The 19,572-nt window shown below is 36.8% G+C and overlaps 1 protein-coding gene across 1 annotated transcript in view; it reads right to left on the bottom strand.

Moving 5' to 3' along the window:
- Positions 1–5,169, bottom strand: part of LOC140241966 (inter-alpha-trypsin inhibitor heavy chain H3-like) — a 30,641-nt gene extending 25,472 nt beyond the window's left edge. Inside the window, 1 exon segment of the mRNA XM_072321714.1 lies at positions 5,098–5,169. The gene's annotated coding sequence lies outside the window, so the exon portion shown is untranslated.
- Between the last annotated feature and the right edge of the window lie 14,403 nt (positions 5,170–19,572).

The following is a 19,572-nucleotide window of genomic DNA, read 5'->3' on the forward strand; positions in this document are numbered from 1 at the left end:
CAAGAGGTCAAAGGTCAAAAAGTTCAGGGTCAATACTAAAATTTCATGATTTCCCCCATATCTATGCAATGCCTGAAGGTATTTTTCTGAAACTTAGTGACTGCATACATGTACTACCAAAATAAGATTCTCCAGAGGGTTTCAGGTCAAGTGGTCAAAGGTCAAAGGTCGGTGAAAATGTTAAAATGTTACTTTTTTTTTTCTCTGTATCTCGCAAATGTTTAAAGGTGTCTTCATGGAACTTGGTACCGGCAGGGATTGTCTAGGGAATTTATGGGTCATTGTCAAAGGTCAGGGGTCAAAGATCAAGGTCAATTGGGCCCTCAAAATTTCTCTATTTCCCTCATATTTTTGCATTGCTTATACGATTTTTCTTGAAACTTAATATATACATGTATTACCTAATGGAGATTCTCTGGGAAATTTCCTGCCAAAAGGTCAAAGCTCTGATGAAAGTGCTACATTTCACTTTTTCTTCCATATCTTGAATGTGAATCAAGGTATCATGAAACTTAGTACATATTTGTGCATGTTCTACCTGACAGTGATACCATTGTTGATTATCGAAAAAAATGTTAAGCCCTCCCCTCTCAAGTGTTTTTGTTTCCTCTTGATAAGTAGCAAAGGACATGGAATTCAGTGACATGGTATAGTCATCACAGTCATTGCATTTAATGTATGGGTCGCATGAAAGTTAATTTTGATGCACACATGTATAACATCTGACATCCTTACCTTTTACATTTTTACCTGTGTATATTATTCTATTTAATCTTAACCTCTGACATCTTTACACAAAACCAGTTAACATTATTATTTTTTTTTGGGAAAAAGCTTCAAGATCATATAGGTCATGATCATCTATACAGGTATTAGCTGGTATGTGGTGGAATATAACAGTCTTTGGACCGCAAGGGAGTTACATTATCCCAAGGGAAAACAAACACAACCAGAGAGAATATGACATTTACGATCCTTGAAAACAGTAGCATGTGACGATCTGTTGACAAATCACATCCTAGTAATTGTACAGGCCATCTGATATACTATTTTATGGCTATAAACATATTATTTCTGCTTTGATTTATTGTTGAAATTGACTGATTTTAAGTCAGAGGCTTAGATTTTTTGACTTAAAGTATAACATCTCCTATATTGTTCACATGACAATTTTTGCATAAATTATTGCCTTATCAAAATGTTATTGTGTATAAATTTCCGAGCATAGTTTCTATGCCATAGCAGCTCAAAGTATACTGAGGGATTTTTTTTTTCAGAAATCTTGTAAGTTCTTAATGTGTGCAGATACCCTTGCATTCACATAATTTGCACAAGTTTATAATCAGATTGATGTAAAAAGCCTGTTATTCGCTTGGTTGCCTACAAAATACAATGAGAATCAGAACTCACACTTTCACTATGGAAGTGTTTTTTGTAATGATTTTCTAACCATGACCTCAGTTGTGTACTGTTTTGCAAGGGAAAAACAATCTTTTTGTAAGCAATATTGTTCCGATTTGCATCTGTTAATATGTAGGCCCTAATGTTATATTTGCATAATCATATTTAAAGAGTGTCACTGTCAATTGCTATTTTTCCCATCCTGCGAAGCATTTATGCAATGAGGGAAAATTGATAGCAAAAATTATTTCAAAGATCAATATGTTTCGAAATTTCACGTCCTGTATACTTATTTGCATGATTTATGCATAAAATGCCTAAGTTATTTAAATGATATGGAAACAATTTAACAACTGAAAAGTGTTGTTGTGAGAATATTGTTTTATTCTATTTGCTTTTTGGATATTAAGTTCAAACGATTTTAGACATTGTCACATTATTGCTTTTTGTATGTTCTGATTATCTATGTGTAGGTATTGATACGCATATTATGCACATAACAGGTTGTTTGCATAGAGACAGTTTGTCTCTTTAGATGACTCATTTGCTTTTGACCCAAGGAACATCCATCCCAGGTTCAAACTTTGTACTACAAGATCCAGTGCTTAATAGATTGGAAATTCTTCAAAAATGCAGATTTTTGAACAATAACTTGCATAATTATGCAAATTTTACATAGGCATGAAATCAATTTTTGCAGGATTTGTTTCCACTTACTCCAAAGAATACTTCTACCAAATTAGGTATTTCTGTTGGTTGCACGTATATATCTAAATAATTCTTATATGTATTTATGCATAAATTATGCAAATTACTGTTTATTTGCATAGATACAGAGTGTCTCTTTAAATGAAAATTTTTCAATTGCCCTAGGGAACATCTGTGCCAAGTAGGATATTTGTACTAAAAAATGCAGCGTTTACCCCCTTAGCAAGTCTACTAAGCCTCTTACTGTCTATGGTCATAGCGCTACATAGCTCCATGCCCTAGTATGACGTAAGAAAGAAGTTTGACCCTTTTCGTGCGTCAAAGTTTGTCCAGACCTTTTGTCGCATGTTCCCACGCTCCAATATCGGGCTATCTGTATCCTGAGATTTGGAAGTCGGGATAAACGTGTCGACGGAAAGAACTGTACAGCAAAACGGTTACTAATAACAAGCAGTGATTTATTAACACCTAGATGCTAATTAGCTGGAAGGGAATGCATTAGTGACACTGTTAATTTGGAGGAATTCCGTCTCCACCCCCCTACTTTGTGTTACTTTCCGGAGCGCTGGAAATTAGCGAAATCTCTACTGCGATCAGTGGCGTATCTAGGGAAAACGGCGCCCGGGGCAAGCACGAAAATTGCGCCCCTAATTTCTGAAAAAGTGTTCAACCCCAACCCCATCCCGGTAGGGACTTTAAGCAAAGTCCACATGATGCTTTTTCAAGCACTTAAAAGGGATCTTTTGAGAGTAATTTAAATGTAATGAATTTTGATAAATTTTGGCGAGCGAGCGCAGCGAGCGAGCCGAAAATTTTTGTATTTCAGCTTACAAAGCATGGAATTCTTGTCATTTTTTGCTTACCAAATCTTACAATTCTAATCAAGATATAGTGACGGCCTTATAGATAACGATTTATACCAAAAAAACTGAGGACTTTAAAAAGATACTCTAAATTAGTGCGCGCGAGTGAGCTGAAATTTGTATATGTCCTCGTCATCACCACGTATTGTTCTTATCTTTCTTTATATAAATTTTGGCGAGCGAGCGCAGCGAGCGAGCCGAAAATTTTTGTATTTCAGCTTACAAAACATGGAATTCTTGTCATTATTTACTTATTAAATCTCACAATTATAGTGACGACCGCAACAAACTGAGGACTTAAAAAAATACTCTAAATTAGTACGAACGAGTGAGCCGAAATTTGTATATTTCTGCGTCATCATTACGTTTTTTTCTTATCTTTTTTTTATTTTTTTTTTTTGCGCCCCCCTTCTCCTCTTCTCTTTTTTTTAAATACAAAGTTTGGCGAGCGAGCGCAGCGAGAGAGCCGAAAATTTTTGTATTTCAGCTTACAAATCATGAAACTCTTGTCATTTTTTGCTTATTAAATCTTACAATTCTAATCAAGATATAGTGACGGCCTTATAGATAACGATTTACACCAACAAAATGAGGACTTGAAAAAATACTCTAAATTAGTACGAGCGAGTGAGCCGAAATTTGTATAATTCCGCGTCATCATTACGTTTTGTTATTATCTTGTTTGATTCGGGGGTTTTTTTGCGCACCCCCCCCCCCCCGTATGTTCGAAACCGTTGGCGCCTTCTTTTGATCCAATTGGCGATCGCTTCAGAACGAAAGAAATTGCTGCCGCTGCTCCGTGAAACATTTTGCCTGCTAAGTATAAAATGACATATGTGAACACAATAGACACTGTCATTTTGTCATCATCACGTTTTGTTCTTACCTTCTTTTTTATATAAATTTTGGCGAGCGAGCCGAAAATTTTCGTATTTCCTCTCACAGAACATGGAATTTTTGTGTGAACACAATAAACATTGTCATTTTGTCCGCGTCATCATCATGTTTTGTTTTTATCTTGTTTGATTTGGTTTTCTGCCCCCCCCCCCCACCACCATTCTCCCTCCCCCCCCCCCCCCCCCTTCCGGGCGAGTTTTTTCTTTTTTTTTTTCTTTTTCTTCTTTTCGTTTTTTCTTCTTTTTTTTTTCTTTTTCTTCTTTTCGTTTTTTCTTCTTTTTTTTTCTTCTTCTTCTTCGTTTTTTTCGTTTTTTTTTTTGCGCCCCCAAGGAGTGGCGCCCGGGGCACGTGCCCCCCTTGCCCCCCCCCCCCCTAGATACGCCACTGACTGCGATATCTCGTTCTTGCACACATGCGAGAGCACTACTTGTTAGATCCAACTGGTAAAACAAAATAATAATGGCCTTTTTAACTAGTTGGAAAGATAACATTAAAAATCGGACCCATGTGTTTTCGTTTAGCAAGATGCTTGTAATAATGACTGACTTAGATTTCCCTTTTTATATATTTAATTGCCATAAATTTACATGCGAGTCTTATCCTTGCAGCGGTCAACGTGAACAGCGACGTGGGGTGATGATCACTTTTGTTCGACTAATTATTACCACAACCATAACTACTCGCCCCCACTGCTGCCGCATCAAACGCCATGATATCTATGAAGGCAGCAGACATAGAGCCGTACTTCTTCTTCTTCTTCTTCTTCTTCTTCTTCTTCTTCTTCTTCTTCTTTTCGTTGTCGTCGTCCTGTTCTTCTCAATTCTTTTTCTTTCAAGCGGTATGGTGCTTGGTAGCGGTAATATTGACAGTAGCGACCGTGATGAATGGATTGTTGGAAGAGAAGAAAAAGGATGAAGATAGGTATATAGGCAGACGAGGATGTAGTATAGTAATAGATGGAGAAGCATAGATCTTTATACCAGCTACATTTGAGTCAATCTCCATCAAAAGGGATATATATATATATATATATATAATATATGTGTGTATATATATATATATATATATATATATATATATATATAATATAGAAAAAGAGAGGGAGGGAGAGAGATGGCGATCAAAGAGAAGGAGAGATGGGGGGGGGGGAGATGATTTGAAAACGAAGAGAGAGAAAGAAGAATCCAAAACATGCTTACGGATCTCTGCGATCTCTTTGACTACTCACCGTGAGCACAGGTGTCTCTATTACGGGCTCTGACTCCCACTCAAAGTCGCCGGATCCGTAACCCGAGGAAAATCCGGCGACTCCTCGCTCTTCTCTGACCAGCAGGTCCCCATCGTCCAATTCAGCATCCGGGTCTTCCTCGGGGGCTTCAAACGGCCCTATAAGGGGGGGGGGGGAGGGGGGAAGGGAGACAATAATATCAGCTCTCACTCCGAACTGCTCCAATGAATATGCAGTTCATTGTGTTGTTTGTCATTAAGTCAGAGTATACCGTTAATGACTGTTTCTTGCAAAAATCATAATCAAGGAGAGAACATAGAACAGTAGCAGATACTACGGCGGGACATGAGTCAACTGAAGACATAATATGACATAAAATCAATAAATGGGTGGAACTACGCACGAAAATCAGATAGGTATCATAAAATCATCGATAGTTTAATCATCTTAGTCCATATCCCCAAATATCACATGCCTTAGACTTCTTCTTCAACTAAGTCGTGCTGCTTTCACGATTTCAAACTAAAGTATGAAAGTAATACTTTTTTTTTGTATTGACAGATGGAAACAGAGAATATGGTAGAGTTGAATCTTGATATTTCCTAGTAGAGACACAAAAAATATTGTCAATATTTCACATACCGGCAGAAAAAAAAAGGAAGGAGGAAAGTGAAGAATTATTCATAGTCGTTCGCATGACTTGTCATTTCAAACAAGAACTTCATGGGTAAACGTTTTATACTAATGTTGGGGTAGAACATTTTTGAGTCACGTTACTCAATCTTGCTTGTTGAAAAGAAAGCTTTCGGTGTACGAAACGTTTCTTATATTCGGTTTCGGGTAAGGTATTGATAGAGTGATATTCTGAGAATATTGTGTTTTGTGTAAGTATTTGGCCGAATAAGAAGTAATCGAAGGGTTTAAATAGGCAGGTACTAGATTATGAAGGATTTTGAAGGTAAATATGCAATATTGTAGCTTGATTCTTTCTTAAACAGAGAGCCAGTTTAATGTGGTAAGCAGAGAGCACTTTTGTGTATAGCAATCAACATCAAGCACCAATCTCGCACATTTATTCTGCATTCTTTTAACTTTTGCACAATGGTTTTTGAACAACTTCCCAATGCCGTGTACAGCAAAAATCAATATGAGGTGACATAAAAGCATCTATACAATATGACGGAATCTGATAGAAAATATTGTCTAGGCAAATCCTTACTCTTTCTCCTCTTCATACAATATGATACATTGTATTATGAAACTCGGTGCAATGACGTACAATGTAAAATGGAGAACACTGACATGAAATGGAACATATAGCACACAAGGAAATGCAATGACATACTACAGATGTAGTAACATGTACAAACAGAAAGTCATAACTCACTGGTAATAATAGCGACATCATCGTCACGGAAATCGGCATCCGAAATACCCGGCGGCAGACACGAACCCAGCGAGGCGAGCGCGGCCAAGGTGAAAAGAGCTCCGAAAAGTGCCAAAGAATTCATCTTTTTCATAGCCCGCCAAAAGCTCCCTGTTGATTTGAGTCACCTAGCACAAGTGTTTAATTTGTGCCCGTTGAATCAGGACAGCAGTAAAAGAAAGTTTGGATCAACTTGCCCGCTTCCCACTCCTTGTGGGCGTTCTGACTATACCAGCCTTTCCAACAGGTACTTATAAAGGATCGCGCCAAGCCGGAAATGGACACAGAGCGGGTGCGCGGCGCGAGTATGCAGGGACATTTTGATTTGGTGTGTTATCATGCATGACTAGAATTCATTGTTTATGCCATCGGAATGAAACTTCCTTTGCATTTTAGCGTGACAAGCATCTTTCCTGGAACCCTCTGGAAGAAAACACCCTCAGCATTTCATCCCATGTTGCAATGTAAAAGCCTTAAAGCATTTTGATTTAAAGCGAGAGAGACCTTTAGTCCTATATAAGTCATGAGAAACACAGAATAATGAATCTTTTGTTTCTTTATTTGAACATTAATAAAAACAACCCTGTTTGTCCATCACACGCTGCATTTTTATTTCGTCGAAGAAGAGCATGATTCAACTTTTCTATGAATCGGTAGAAAATCCTTTGTTACTAAAATGATTTACAAATACTTGAATATATGGCACTTGAAAAAACGCGATTAATTGACATTTCACAGTCTGAAAAAAAAAATCGTGGAAACAATCAACCATGGAAAGTATGAAATAAGGATATTCTAATTTCGTCTCATCTACTTCCATAGTTTCTACGTGAAAACAGTGTCGCTACAGTTAGATACCAGTGTATAAACAACTGGAATGAAAATATAAAGTAAAGGAGTGTTTGCTTCACGAAAAATATGATTATTTTATCCAAAAAAAAACACACACACACACACACACGAAAGAAAGTACGATGTAAGACATTCATTACATACATGGTGCTATTCGGAAAGGTTTCTTCTATAAGTCTAAATGGATCGAGTTTACAATATCCAATTATTATGTATTACACAAAAATGACACCTATAACGAGTTAATAACTAACGAGTGTAAAATTTTCCAAACATTTTTTGTCGACCTTCTGCATTGTAATTACTTTTGCTAAAATAAAAAAAAAATGCATACAATAAGCTCTATGTTTAACTCTGTCAATGTTGTTTATACATATTAATACGTGTGAAGAAAAAAAAAACAGTGTATATATTCTGATCAGCTACGATAGCGTGTATTTTTTTTTTTTTTTGGGGGGGGGGGGGAGGGTGAGTTTGGTACGTCAGTGTATTTCTGGAGAAAGTATAGTAAAATCCTACTTAATGTTTCCCTTCTTGAAAATTAGCATTCGAACCTACAATTATTTTTGTATAACAGATTTCGTTACTCATCTTACTATAGCAGTCCGTCATTTAATGTTCTCTACTTGAAACTATACTTTAAAACTATTTCATGACCATCTCAAAGTTTATCCATAGACACACATTCAAACATGATCATGTTACACTCACAGAATCTATGAAACTGTACGACGAATATCATTAATAGACACTCAAAATTTTATAAATAAAGGTGAGCCCTATGTATATGCTAGATTATGTGTACGCAAAAATATATGCTGTGTACGCACGTAATATTGTGATATTGTGATATTGCACACTATTGTGATATTGCACACTATTTCACTTCTTCTGAATTTGAGTAATATATTGCAAATGTTGCTTTATGCAGTTTTGTTACCGACAGTCATGACAAGAGCAGGTATACTAATCGATAGAGCGCCCTTGGCTGATAGGACAGGTTTCAAGTGTAGACAGGCTTGGATTGGAAGGAAGGAAACTACCTACGTTTCCGTGCTGGAGTGAAAGTGACGTATATGGTCCATGTTGGTTCACCGAGAGAGAGAGAGGAAAAAAACAATCCCTGTACATGTATTGAAAGTGATAAGAGTACAGTTTTTATTTTGTTTTGTTTTGTTGTTGTTGTTTTTTGTCAATATAGAGACTGTCACCTTTAAAGATACCTCTTACCTTTAATCACTTTCATATCAAAATATATATACTAAAAAAAATGTGAATACTTGTGAAGGGAGAACAGATACACTGTATCAGTGTTGGAAGGGTTTTAGGAGATATTCAGGTATCACAATTAGACTGAAATTTGCCGCGCACATATATGGAATGTGAATAACCCTTTCAGTATATGGTGGTTTTTTTTTTACACCTATTGAAGACATATTTTTGTACGATTGTCACAGAATCCTTTTTTTTAACGAAAAGAACAAATTTCTTTCACTATATTCTTATTGGCTAAATAAGGGTAATATTGTTCAATCAGACTTCAGAAAGAGGTAAGCCAAGTGCTCTTTCATTATGCTAGAAAAACTAATATGTTGACTTTCCTTATATTTTTCTCTATATATCATTGTCTCACTGACATAAAAAAAATATTGTAAATCTTTTTATTCAGCAATGACGGTACCAAACTAATACTTTTGCATTCACCCAATTCACACATAAATTTGGTTTTATTCGCCTTTAACGAGCGAGGAAAGTTCAGAGGTACCTTGCACTTTGAAAGAGCCTTCTGCTTTTTTGAGCGAAAATCCACTACTTGTTAAACAAGCTGACTTTAGTATCAAAACAAAAATAAAAAGCACAGAGTCAAACAGAATGCCCTAACAAATGTTGGACAAGCTAAATGCAAGAAATTTCAAGACGAGTTTAACAAGTTAAAGGGGAAAAAAGTGATATAATCATAACGCAAATTGGTCGAGGCAAAAAAAAAAACAAAAAAACGTTAGTTCCCTGGCAAGTTTCCTATAGTTTCGTACATAAATAACATGATAATCATCTTCTTAATATGGATGAATAAAATCTGTGCAATATGAAAACGATGACATATTACTTTGATGATTGTAATCTGGAACGCATTTCTTTTTCTTATTTCATTTCAAGATGAATAAATACGAAACATTCTGTCCAGTTCAATGTGAGGCTTATAACTAATATCAATGCTTTCTGACCAAAAAAAAAAAAAAAAAAAAATCTGTTTGTCTTAATTTCAAGCTTTCACTCTCCCGCTATTAAGCGTTATTAATCTCTTCATTGAATTTAACTTGAACCCAAAGTGGACGTTGACTTATAGAACGAAATGGGCACAGATCTTCAGTCCTAAATTCTAAGTGCTGTGTTTGTTTTGTTTTTTCTTTACGATATCTTTGTGCTGTGAGCTTGTATCAACGTCACAATAAAGCAAGAATGGGAGCGACTTCAACAAAAGAATGGGTAAATAGAGGCAATATTTGAAAATGTGGACCAAGTGTATAGTTATCATTATTGTTATCATTTAGTCTGATTTTCATTTCATCTGAGCACTGATCTCCCAGTGGGAATACAAATACAAAAACAAAAAACAAAAAAACAACAACACAGCAACCATGGATTGTAAAATTGCATGCATTTATCAAGTGTTACGGAGATGTACAGGATGATATATATAATTGACAATGCAGCTATAGACATGATAGAAGGACATAATGAAAATCGTTTTGTAGGGGATTAAGCTTCGATGTTTAACTACTCTGATATGGATGCGTTTATGACTGGTAAAATCGCAATGACCTTCTATACCCCTAAAAAGGAGGATAGCGTCCCACATCCTAAATGATACAATAAAATGGTAAGTTTGGGGGGGGGGGAGTCTTGGCATTTTCTGTCAGATGACGTGCAGAAACCTTTTTTATCTTTGAATTTTTCTTTCTTTAACTTAATTCAGCATTTACACCAGTAAAATGCTGCAATTTTAATAATCTATGTTGTACTCCACGGTCCTATTTCAATTTAACAAGTAGTATATATAGTATACGATATACTGCTTGTTAAACTGAAATCGAATTGTGGCAGTATGCAACACCAAGGAGGGATTACTTCGCCGCATCGATTAAGATAAAAATCAGAAGAGAAGCCACAAAATCGTTTCGTTCGTCAAAGTTTTTCCGGCAGACCGGAGGTGAATGTGGACCGAGTTTAACCACGGCTGCATCCGAAATGGAAGCGGGTTTGGGAAAGGCGTCAATGCGGGCGTCACGGCAGACGAATTAATATGGAAGGAAAATAGCAGACAGGGAAATGTCGTCGATAAAAAAAAAAAAAAAAAAACAAAACAAAACAAAACAAAACAAAACAAAACAAAACAAAGAAGAGAACTAAAAAACTCAAAGGCATGAGCACGGCAGGTTTTGATTTAAAACAAGTTTGAAAACCACAAAATGAAAGGAAGGGGGAGGGAATCCATTATGAGAAATTGCACTGAACTGTGTAGGTCATTGTTGATTCTCCGGTTACAGGAACTCAACTTCCAGAAGCCAGAAAAAGTAGCCCCGCCCCCTTTGAAGAATGATAAAATTGACAGTTATTATCAAACTCTATCATCAAGTTGATAAAACATGAATAACAAATTTCGTGCAACTGCTACATGCACTGTTTCTGTTGTACATCTTTTGAGTCAGCAAGCTGTGCTGAAAGCATTTTACTGCTTCTTTAAATTTTTAAGAAATGCTCTAAGCTGTTATGAATGTGTAAAATTAATGCTTAAAGACTTACTTTTGCATATCACAGGTTGCTTTTATATTTTATTTATTTTGCAACAATTTTTCGAAAAATTTGCAAAATAGATTTTTAAAAGAAATACAACTATATGTACTACAAACTATGAACGTTTAAAAGAGGTGCCTTACAAAGTAATATGAGGCAATGCCCATTAGTTATTACTCTTTACCTGTATCTGTCTGAAGGAAGAGGCGACAAGCCAACAAAATATTATGTGGAGTATTTATTTTATCTGAACTGCGATACAGATAATAATTTGCATTTACTTCTTACACGTCTTATCATGTTATTATTCACAGATCCTGATGTTGCCTGATTGCTGCTGCTACTTTTGCCATTGTTGATAAATCTACCCACTGGTCCAAACATGATTTCTCATACTTCTTTTGCTATACATTTTATCCAAGTACTTATCTGACGGAGGATTATAACATAATTAGTATGCTCTATATATGATATAAATAGTAAAAATGTTTTGTTTGTTTGTTTTTTTTTTTAATATGGTAAAAAAAAATTATCAGCCTCAGGGTTGAATTTCTGTTTTTAGTGAGTCCGTATATCAGTTTAAAGCATACAAAATAACACAATATGAGACAGAACAAAAGATAGCATTTACAAGAGAAAGAACCTATTGGCAAAAAAAAAAAAACCAAACAAAAACAATAACAACAGAGATTATTGACTACGTTATTTTGTTAAAGTCGTATTGATAGAAAACAAGAGATTTGCAATATCATAAATTATGTGTTGTTGTTTTTTTTGTTAAATCACGTGAATCGGCAGAGCCGAAGGAACAAATATAGATTATTGAGAACTTATGCTAACATTAAAATAATCATTATGAGAACATCACTAATAAGAAGTCTAGTTCAGGAGATCTGATGCAAATATCTATCATCCTCTTGACCAATAATTATTATTTCAGTACTTATCATGATATCTGGGTATCATTGCATGATGTAATTGATGTAACTGCACTGCAAAAAGTCCGGTGTTAAATAGTGAACACCGAGTTGGTGTTAATTTTCGGTGCTCATTTATGGTGTTAAATTAACACCTCCGGGTGTCATTTCCAAATTTTAAACTGTTTTTGAAGAGTTTCTTAGTAACTGCACTTCTTGATGATTTTTAATTTAAACAAGACGATCAAGAATTTTACATTAAAATACTAGATTTTTGAAAAAATGTGAAAATAAATTTACACCAAAGTAACACCAGCTGGTGTGGTCTCTTATTGAAGCTAGACGGGTGTTAAACCATTGATATTAACACCAACAAATATCAAATCAACACCATGTGGTGTCATTTTTGAATTAACACCAGTACAGTGTCAAAATAACACCAGGTACAGTGTCAAATTAACACCACGAAGTGTCAGGTGAACACTTTTCAACACCATCACAGTGCATTTTTAACACCTGTGGGTGTGGTGCTTTATTGAAGTTTGATCGGTGTTAGATTTAACACCCGTGGTGTTAAATCTAACACCGATGTTTTTACAGTGTGCCTGTGAAGATTGTGAAGATTTATAACTGACCACGGAGGGGAGTTTTGTCTTACCTCCCCGAACTGACTGACTTCTGCCATGAACATTATGTAAGCCTTTAAGTAAGAAGTTAGTGTGTGTGTGTGTGTGTGAACGATTTTGACATGCACCCTAGTCAATCCTAATCGACTCAGTCTACATCACTATTATATCAAAATATGTTACATAACATTGCAAACTGACATATTGTCATCCTATCTGCAACCTTGTTAATTTGTATATATTCTGTAATAAAAAACACGAAATAAATGTACAATTTGAATTTACACATCAGGACAAGATTCGGTCACAGCAATTTTAGCAACCTATAGATCCACGCTTTTTTTTTTTATAGTAATTGCAGTACACCTGTCTCTTTCCTCTCTTTTTACCCTTTCTCTCCCCCTCCCTCTCTCCCTCCCTTTCTCTCTCTCTCTCTTCTTCTCTCTCCCTCTCTCTCCGCCTCTCCCCCTCTCTCCCTCACATCCTCTCTCTGAGATCTCTTCCCCTCTTTTTCTTTCCCTCTCTCTTTCTCTCATTCTTCTCTCCGTCTCTGTCTGTCTATCCACCTGTCGCTCTTACACCCTTTCCCCTCTTGTTCTCCCCCTCTTCATCTGTTCCGCTTTTGTTAGTGGTATCGCATACCCTCACAGCCGCAAAGGTTCCATTTCCACATTTGTTCTTAATATGGAAACACTAAGTTACTATTCTACTACTACTACTACTACTACTACTACTACTACTACTACTACTTTCTTCTTCTTCTTCTTCTTCTTCTTCTTCTTCTTCTTCTTCTTCGTACTACTATTCCTCCTCCTCCTCCTCCTCCTACTACTACTACTACTACTACTACTACCACTACTACTACTACTACTACTACTTCTACTACTTTTACTACTACTACTATACTACCACTACCACCACCACCTACTACTACTGCTACTGCTACAACTAACTAATATTACTACTACTACTACTACTACTACTACTACTACTACTACTACTACTACTACTATTTCTTCTACTACTACTACTTCTACTTCTATTATTACCTCTACTACCAGTACTACCACTACTGTCATTAAACTATCGATACTACTACCACGACTGCTACTGGTGAAAAAGGTGCTGGCGGTAAAAAAAATGAGGGGGGCCGGGGGCGTCCGGCTTATATCTCCTGGTGGGGACCTGAGTTGACTCCCAAACGGATTTGACCTTAACACTTGATCTTTGACTCTTGCTCTTTAACTTCAAGGCCCACTATTCTTTATACACATGCCATCACTAACTGGTAACATCCATTTCATGTCAGTACTTTGAGCCATTTTCAACCCGTGTCACTTGACCTTTGACCCCATGGCCAAAATCTTTCCCTTCAGAGTCATTCTGCAATAATGCATGGATAATGTGCCTTTAGTTTGATTTATTGTATGTATCGAGTAGTCTCTAAGGTACGGGGAAAAAGTGTAATTTCAGCAGATAGTAGAATTTTAGCATTTTAACCTGACCTTTGACCGTTGACCCAGGGACCCCAAAACATTACAAAGCAGTACGTAATTTTTGATGAAGGTACCTTGACCCAAATCCGAGATATAAAATAAGGGTGAATTTTAGCATTATTAATCTTTGACCTTGGGCCCTTGACCCCATGACCCAAAACTTTCCGTAGATAATTTTTCTCCTGTAATACATGCATTCACTAAGTGTGAAAAAAAAAATGCCTTCAAACATTGCATGGATATAAGGGAAACAGCGAAACTTTAAGAACTTGACCTTGACCATTGACCTTGCGCATGTGCGCCCAAAAATTGACAGGCACAACTTCGTCCACTCTTATATTCCAAGTTTCATTAGGATACCTCAAACGGTTTTTAAGTTACGGTGTCCACAAAAACTGATGGAAGCACGGACGGATGGACGGACAGACGGACGGACAATCCGAAAACATAATGCCTCCGGCACTTTGTGGCGGAGGCATGGTAAGTTGCCTTCGTATAATACCTGGTACTTGAATTTACTCAAATTAAAGATTTGAGGTTAAAGTAATTTGAGACTTGTTTTCCCCAAATTTTCCCCGTCGCCTCGGTGGTCTGTGAAATGATGAAGTATTGTAGTAATGTTTCAATATCAAAGATTATTCACATCATTGTCATGACAAAAATCATCCAAAATGATCATGATAAGCAAGTAGGCCCCTACATTGTTTGCTATCTAACCATTCTAAACATTCCCTCACAAACTCGTCTTCACAGTGTATTTCATCTAGGCTATAAGTGAATTGTGTGGAATTTAAAAAAACCCACACAGGTCTTTGTGGTAATGTCGAAAAAAAGAAAATATGCGTATCTGGAGTTACGCTCTTTTGCCTAAGTGGAAGAGGACAAAGTTGTGAAAAAGTTTGCAAGATACATCCTCTCTATGAATCTGTTGAGATTTTACCATTAGTAAATGCGTATAGCATTTAGCCAGCAATGTTTTCAACAAAGTACAATTGTACGTAAACTTTTTGAGTTACGTTCTTTTGCCGAGCCATGAGCCGCATTATGCAACGATAGCATAGACGGCGACACTGCAAAGTAATTCGAGGACACGCCCTCAACGTTTACACACACGCACACACACACACACACACACACACACACACACACACACACACACACCTTCGCTTACACTTGAGTATGATGATAAACTATAAATACACATCTAGGTTATTACACCACCAGACGAGATTCTATCCCATCGACTAAACTGACTCTCATTTTTTTCTTCACCAAATTCGATTGCATCTTTGCAATCATGATTCTTAGATTTCAGAGTTGTTGTGTTTTTTTTTAAGAAGAAAACATTCACACTGGTGACATACATTGGCTTATGAAGAATTTTTTTTCTGTCCCGATGAGCAGAATGAACAAGTCTATTTAAAGTGTCAAATCAAGATAATACATCATTTATTCACATAACTCATAGATTCAGTGTGTCCATAGGTGATAGCATATACTGATGAGAAGAAAATAATTATATACATATTGCATCTTATTGCACAGATAACGACCTGCAAGTACAGTAGTCTCCGCATAATCGGATAGAGAAGCCTGATTTGTGTGTAATGGGGGGGGGGGTAGGGTGTTAATCCCAAGAGTTTGACTTCTACGAGTCATACCGCCCACAAGTTTGGCACTACATCACACGAATCATACAGCCTTCGAGCTAGACCACAGGTCCACTAGCTGGACACTGAGTAGAACAGGCCCATGAGCTACGATATTGATAGACTCTAAGCAAATAAGGCCCACGATCTCGACACACGCAATAAGACCCACAAGATGGACATTATAGGCAAAAACGGTCCACGATCTTGACAATACGCTGTATACGTAAATTAAGCAAGCCATGTTATTTTGAGCTGGTGGTTGCCTCGTGTCAATCTCATGGGCCTTATAATTATGCCAAGAGTCGAGCTCGTGGACAGTGTAGCTAGCGGGCCTATTTTACTTGATGTCGGGTTCTTGGGCCTCATTCATTTAGTGTCTATAGCTCGTAGGCTCTATGACTAGTGGACTATGACTAGTCGTGATCGTGACATGCACCCCTGTATAGAGCAGAGCATTTTTGTCACCTGATTATGCGGAGTACCCGATAAAGCGGTACCCGAATATGCGGAGACTGACATGTTCTACTTGATAAAATAATGAATGAATACAATTATTGAGATGAGACGAGATGATCCACTTATGTTCATCTTATTTCTTGAATTTCTCGAGGTCAAAACACATGTAAAAAAAAAAAAAAACGCCGCACATTTAGAGATTGAGAACATTAGGCCAAAGAAGAGGGCCATTGTACTATTCCATTATTTTTTTTACCTCTACGAATGTGTGATTTGCTAAGATAGAGACCCGCACGTTGTAAGCTTAATTGCTAATTATGGAGTGGAGGACCGTATCGTCGATATGTTCTGCGTGCAAACATGAGACAATACTGAAAGTTTAGTGAACCTTAAAAAGTTCACCAACATGATGATAATTTCATTCAAATGTTTACGTTGGTGTCGTTGGTGTGTCTAGCTTCCCTGCGAGTTTTCATGCTATAGAGGAGAGTTGTGTAAAACTGCTATACGGTACCACTTCGGTTGTTTATCTATTTTTTAAGGATCGTCACATTCATAGAGAAGATTTCACGTTACAATCAAAATAGGTTCATCAGCGCATCTCTCTGTGACAAAATTTCAAGATTTCACGGATGATATAAATTAATTAATCTATGCACTCAGACCCATTTAGCGATATGCAAAATACAGTAGTAGATTACACTCGTCATTTTGTCTCTTGTTTTATTCATGATTGTAGTCTGTCAATCTGAGTTGCCATGAGTGTGAGGGAGATAATTAACTGCGTAATAGGATGCTTCGGACAAAAGCATAATTACTTCCTCTAGATTCATGTTATATTCCTATATGGATCATTATCAGACTGGAGAGGTTAGATATAAATTAAAGGGATCATATAGTTTTGGTTGAGACCTAACTTCAGGCTTCTAACATTTTTTTGGTGAGATAATGAGGAACGTCTTCTGAAATTTGAAAGAGCATGTGATTCCAAAGGGATTCGAAAAATTAATTTTGAAATAGCTGAGATAGGGCCCTATCCAAAACAAAGCAATCCTAATAAAAGGTGGGACCCACCTGTTATAAGGATAGCTTTGTTTTACTTTGTTTTTGGATGCTTCAGCCATTCCAAAACGATTAAAAAAAAATCTAATAAACTTTGAATTCTTATTAGAATGGTATGGTTTGTATATTTCAGAAGTGGTTTCTTGGCACCTTGAAAAAAAAAAGTTAAAAGCCCAATCCTCATCTACACCAATACTATCATCCCTTTAAAGTAGGTCAGAAAAGTTCTGTCGATCACTTGATGATATATGACCAGTCCTTTGCAGTCGAATAAAGTAGCCTGAATCAGACTGAATGATCTGACCAGTCGAGAATAACAGTAGAACGAGTGCGTTATCTCTTGCTGATGAATAGATAATTATGCGCGCCAATTGAAATTACTTAATAGCTGTATTTGTCATTTTCAATGTAACATTAATTTATAATTTGATTGATTTGTTCATTATGTTTCTCTTATATCTTCTAACCTCCTATTTTGTTGAACAACACTGTTCCAATTTGTAGGCGCTTAAACTCAGGAGTGATCGACGAATTTCTCTTCAGGTTTGTGTGGTATTTTTCTTTATATAGATCTGACATTCTTTACCAGAGAAGATAAGTTTTTCCAAGTAAGGTCAGTACTTAAACAAGAGACCCGGGGGTCTTTGCATATTCCATCACACTGGTAAAGATATACCTGCCAAGTACACTGTATTTAGAAAATGTAACTATGCAGTTTAGACCCCTCCCATCCTTCCCTGGGATGGGTGCCAAGGGGGGGGGGGGGCACCCTTGGATCCGCCATAAAACAACTTGAAACTACAGTCATTAATGTACTAACTCATCGTATTAACTTATAGCTCTATCACTTCTGGTTCTAGAGAAGATTTTTAAAGATTCCTTTTTTAGGGGGTGCTCCCCCCCCCCCCACGGCCCCCGAGGAGAAGCATGATACCCACTAAACAAATAACATCCTATCTCCCTAGGGATGCTACCTGCCAAGTTTGGTGAAAATCCGTCATGGGGTTCTCAAGAAGAAGATGAAAATGTAAAAAGTTTACGCACGAGCGACTCACGACGGACGACGAACGCCGGACGAAGAGTGATCGCAATAGCTCACTAGAGCCATTGGTTCAGGTGAGCTAAAAAGGATAAAAAGAATACATGAAATATAGTGAATTAACCTTTCTGATAACAAGGTCATGGGTGGAGATGAACGGTTTCAAGAAAGTATTTTGTTCTAGTGGTTCACCAGTAAAATTACTATTACTTCGTGCCCTGAAACGGCTTGATAACTTTATTGACCCTATTTTGCTGTTTGTAATGTAAACCTCATCCTTACTCGCATTTCATGAAAGAAGCTTGTTGTTCTGAGGAACTGTTATGGTTATTCGAACCCGATAAGACCATGTACTCCAACCCTTGGTGTCCTAAGTTTAAGTCCATTCATTGGAGGGTAGCGGTATTGGTTTGGGGCGAGGCAATTTACCCTCAATGTACGGTGTTACGTAAAGCTGCTGATACCCTGTTTTGCCCACGTTCATTTGCATTTTAAGTAAATATAAAATCCTTAACCAGTTATAGCTTTTAATGTTTATATAACACCGAAGTCAATGTTAACAAACAATAGCTAAGTTTCAAAGCCCTCACCTGTACTGCTCACGTGTAAAATATAAGTTTCTCGTAAAAAGATCAAAGTGGACCATCAACCGTGCTATTTAAAGTGAACATAAAACCGTGCTGTTTAAAGTGAACATAAATTTAATAATGTCTCGTTGATCTTGTTGTTGTTGGTACTAGGACAGCTAGTTTTATTCCTCTATGTGAGATTCATTTTATATTCTGAACATAATCCTCTGAGGCATAAAAAAAGTAACTTGTGATTGGTGAGAATGACAATAATCCACATTTCAGTATCAGTTATGCGATGAATACAGTCAATTAATCTTCGCTACGTCGACAGGTCTCTTCTATTGAAACCGTGCTTTTGTTGAGCAGGTTTAAGCCTGCTCTTCCTATAGCACCACATATCCATGATATCCGTGAACTGAAGCTTATGATGATAAATAATCATGCTTACCGAATTCGTCACTGAATTACAATAGTATACTTATAGTATTGCACATTACTGGTGTGAGGGGTGAAGCATAAAGTACATCATAATCATTACTTGAATTATACTTAAATTACAACATCTAACTAGATTTACTGGGG

The sequence above is a fragment of the Diadema setosum genome, chromosome 2, assembly GCF_964275005.1.
Source record: "Diadema setosum chromosome 2, eeDiaSeto1, whole genome shotgun sequence".
NCBI lineage: Eukaryota > Metazoa > Echinodermata > Echinoidea > Diadematoida > Diadematidae > Diadema > Diadema setosum.